Here is a 4,998-nt window from a genome sequence, read left to right as displayed (position 1 = left end):
AATATGAGTTTGGCTCAAACTCGTGGTTTTTGGAAGCCCACGGCCGCTGCTCAGTTACCGCGACAGCACGTGCTGAGCGCGGCGACATACACTGCCGCGGTAACGCGCGACAGTGAACGATGCCGCGGCTACTTAGAACAGTGAATTTTGTTCTCTTAGCCTCTTTTATTCAACTTTGCCCCAAATTCGTTTGCAATGCACTTTCCTTCTGTCACTTTTTTGATAGAGAAGATCCGGGTCAGAGTGGCACTCTTCACGCTTCTTTCAATGGTGATTTTCTTGTTAGAGAAGCCCGTCAGTTTAATGAGGGTTATGCTGACAACATCCCCGAGCTGATTTACGAGGGAAGTCGTCGCACATTGCGTTAATTGTTAACCGACTCGCCTCTAACATCTATCCGAGATTCTACTGAACCACTAAAGAAACCTGATTATCTGTTCGGGGATTCGATTGAAGATCCTGACACCCTTTGCTGTGATCCTAAAGCTTGGTTGAATGAGTACAATGGTGACCTCCTGTTCCTTCCTCCGTTTCCCCGACACTACTCGATTTTACAATTACGAAACTTAACTGTTTCGAGGAAGATGTCATGGCATTTGACAAATGACCATGAACGCCTCCATTGTGGATTTATCGGTAAGGATATTAGTGCTCCTGGCTATAGTGGTCAACATACCATTCGTGGTCTTCACCCAGGGGTACTTGGACCAGACAGTGGACCTCATAACGAATTGATGATAAGGGCCAACACAGTAAAGAATTGACTTGCTCGAATTGGCAGAGAATTTTCTCTTAAGAAGTTCAGATGCTTCGGTTGGGTTCATTCGCTTGCAGACAAATGGTGGTCTAGGATGACCAACTATGTGCTCATCCGCTGGGGTCAAGAGTTAGCTAACATCAGATTAGATTTCCCAATTCGAGCTAGCATGTATGGTCTCCCGATAAGCGTGGATCATTTTCTTGCTCTTGTAGGCGTTAAAAATTGCCCATAGGTCCTCAAACACAGTGCAAGACAAGGAAAAGACGATAAACGTTATTATCCAAGTCAAAGGAATTCATCCAAAATCAGCAAGGCGACGAAGCGTACGCAAAACAAAGAAGCTGGAAGAATCACGAAACATTGCTTAGAAGCTTGAACAGTGCCGAGTCACCAAATGCTGACTCGCACAGTTCCGAGTCACCAGAAGCTGACTCGCACAGTTCCGAGTCACCAGAAGCTGACTCGCACAGTTCCGAGTCACCAGAAGCTGACTCACACAGTTTCGAGTCACCAGAAGCTGACTCGCATAGTTCCGAGTCACCAGAAGCTGACTCGCACAGTTCCGAGTCACCAGAAGCTGACTCGCACAGTTCCGAGTCACCAGAAGCTGACTCGCACAGTTCCGAGTCACCAGAAGCTGACTCGCACAGTTCCGAGTCACCAGAAGCTGACTCGCACAGTTCCGAGTCACCAGAAGCTGACTCGCACAGTTCCGAGTCACCAGAAGCTGACTCGCACAGTTCCGAGTCACCAGAAGCTGACTCGCACAGTTCCGAGTCACCAGAAGCTGACTCGCACAGTTCCGAGTCACCAAATGCTGACTCGCAAGAAGAGCCACAATCTCGCTTGGTCGTGATTGTCGCTTCCGTAATTGTTTCCCTCGTGAAACAAGAGCGTAATTATATTGTCGATCGGCTTTGGTCTGCGGTGGTCCACGGACTAACGCGTCCCCGGCACAGGCAAAGATCCCACGCAAAGCAGCGGGAGATAAACTACTGCTGCGTTTTGTTTGATAAAGTTGTAATCTTTATTTTTCGTTGTAAGAAGATCTTATAAAAGATCAACTCTCTTTTCAGTTTGAACTTGTAATCGATAAACGGTGTAACAGGTTTGAAAACAATGGAAAAGGCAACTTTTGACACAAACAAACTGGCGACCACAGTGGGAGCCGACAGCTTTTCTGCAAAAGCTGTAGTGTCGCAACCAAAGATCGTCATACCGATCAACGAGGAGGTCGAGTACGACCAAGCAAAATATGAAGAGTACTTATCCTCCTCTTCCCGATCATCCTCCCCTCGTAGGAATAGGAGAAACTCCACAAGGAAAGGTCGAGGACATTTGGATTTGAAGGTTCAAAATCAAGAACCTCATCCCACAGCGGTTCAAAAGACTCCTTGTGAAGCTGAAGCTACCAAGGCCGAGCCGACTTTATCCAAGAGGGCGCGTCAAAGACGGCGTCAACGCCTAGCACGCCAATTGGCCAAGGCCTCCGAGCCGGTGGATGGAATCCGCTAGGAAGCGGATCTGAAGTCTAGAGGACGCCAACAGGCACACCAGCGACTTAGCGATTGGTCCAAACCAACGACAAATGAATGGGTCCCCGTTAAGAGGACACGTTCCACTCTTAAAGAACGAACCAAGAAGCGCCACGCTTTACTTGCGCACGCAAGAATCCTGGTACAAGAGGCCGAGAAACTACAAACAAGTACTGCAGACTTTAAACTGACGAAACCACGTCAAATCTGGAGGCCAAAATCCAGAACAAAGCCCAAAAAAACCGAGGCACAGGCTGCTGGCTCGGCCAAGGCCGAGTCACCAAACGCTGGCTCGGCCAAGGCCGAGTCACCAATTGCTGACCCGCGTAACCACCGAGCTGGTTTATCTCCGTCTGTAGAAATTTCGCCTCCTGCGACCAGCTTTAAGTCTCCGACAGCTCCTGCTTTTGTTCCAATGACTTCCTCACCTCCTGTAAAACCCCACGGCGGCGTGGACTCATCCAGAGTTAAAATGAGCATAATGGATCGTCTCGGCCCTTTGCATAAAAATAAACCCCGCATGATTTGTCAGAATGGGGGTCGGGAGCGAGTCTCCAGTAACTCAAAAATCCCTCATACAGAGAAAGTACCAGTAACCGCTCGCCTTGGGCTACGGGTAGAAGTTCGAGATTCTGTTGAACCCTCACGCGCGCGGAGGCGAGTTTTCAAACGAGCGACTCTTGAAAATAATGACGGAGCGATATATCCTCAAAGAGAGTTTTATTCGTCAGAAGAAGACGATGTTAGAATAAGAGGGTTATGCCAACACAAGATAGGTGGCTCCGATAATAATATCGATGAGCTGTACTATCAGACTGAGGGTATGAGTAAATCTCGGAAGAGAAACTCCCGAGAAAGGGATTCTCGTTATCCTTGTACTAAACTCATCAAGGCAGTGTTAGCAGAATGTAACTGTTCCAAGACTGCCTCGCAAAGGATTTCAGTGTTTGAAAGACTTTCTACAGAAACGGAGAGAAACAAATCAAGACATTTCCGTAAAAGAAAGCCACCCGTTCGGGAACGTGAACTCTCGGAATTCACGATTAATATGGCAGAAAAAGGAAAGTCCACGCGGCGCTACAACCCTGAGCCCTTTTCACAAATGTCCAAACGTTTAACTCGGCTGCAAACCGGGGCTATAAGGCCTAGGGATTACAATTACAACAGGATCCAGAGAAGACAGTCCTCAGACGAAGAAGCATCGGATGCTAACTCAGCGATTGCTTCAGATGCTACTGTATCCAGTACAGGACAGTCTCGAGAGTCGTTCATGATCACCACAGAACAGATGGCTCAACTTCTTCAAGAAGCTTTGGCCAAGCAAAAAGAGGATTTCAAAATTGAAATGGAGATGGCTGTACAACGTGTTAAAGATTTACACGCACAACAACTCCAACAGCTGACAAACCAGCGCGGTGAATCTAGTCGTCGTCCGACCGCTAATCAGATAGATAGCGACTCAGAGGTAGAAGAAAATCTTAACATCGAGACTCCCCGCGAGAACAGGAATACGGAAGGCGTTCTTAACGCTGGGGGTGGTATCAATATCCATCCCCAAAATCGCCAGAAGAGTGAGGTAGGCGAAGATCTTAAGATGAAAGACTTGGAAAGCAAAATCAATGCTTTGATGTCTGCCCAAGAAGTAAAAAAGACTGGCATTCCGTGTCCCTACCCGAGGGAGTGGGACTCCATTCCATACCCACCGAAGTTCAATTTGATCAACTTCACACCATTCGATGGAAGGGGCTCCCCTACCCAACACTTGATTTATTTCAAGTCTCACCTGGGGATCATTTCAGGTAACGAACCTCTAATGGTACGATCGTTCGTAGGAACCCTTCGTGCTGCTGCATTTGATTGGTACCGCCGGCTTAAACCGGGAAGTATCACTACATGGGACGATATGGAAAGCATGTTTCTCGCTAATTTCTTCGACGATGACACGGAGGTGTCAATCGGGACGCTCTTTGAAGAAAAGCAGAAGGATGGAGAACTCGTGGAAAACTTTGTTAAACGCTTCCGGAACAAGGCAATGAACTGCCGAGATCCGGTCACGGAGGAGTTCATACTCCAGACGTGCCATAATAATCTTTCCATAGATGTATTAGAAGCTATGGGAACAGCACCGTCCAAAACGTGGAAGGATCTGAAGGTCCGAGGGGAGCAAGCTGAGCGATTCCTCCGAAGGAAGAAAGCCGAGAGGGGTCAATCAACAACTAAGCCTCCGAATTCTAACTTTGCCTCTCGTGGCAAAGGCAAATCACCTGCAACAGCTGTTGACGCTAACCAGACGTCGCAAAAGCAACTCCGAAAACAGCAAAAGACTTCGGGTCCGAGACTCCAAAAAGAGTACTCTTTCAAGGACGAAGACGTTCCAGCCATCTTCGAATCCCTCCTTGGAAGCAACAAGATCAAGCTACCACCTATCACAAATCAGGAGGAAGCTGACAACACGACGGATCCAAAGTACTGTGCATACCACAGGAGGGTCCTTCATCCCACCAAGAATTGCTTCACTCTCAAGAATAGCATTCAGACCTTGGTTGAAGCCGACGTTATATCGCTCAATTAAGTCGAAACAACACTCCAAAGAGTATACGAGTATAAACTGCTTCTCAATCCTCCAACAGGTGCATGAGGTTAAACTGCTTCCTTACATACTCCAACAGGTATATGAGTCTAAACTGTTTCCCACTTTTAACG

This window comes from Asparagus officinalis, chromosome 3 (genome assembly GCF_001876935.1).
Source record: "Asparagus officinalis chromosome 3, Aspof.V1, whole genome shotgun sequence".
In the NCBI taxonomy this organism is placed as follows: Eukaryota; Viridiplantae; Streptophyta; class Magnoliopsida; order Asparagales; family Asparagaceae; genus Asparagus; species Asparagus officinalis.
The sequence above is the reverse complement of the archived record's forward strand: the minus strand, read 5'-3'. Positions refer to the sequence as shown.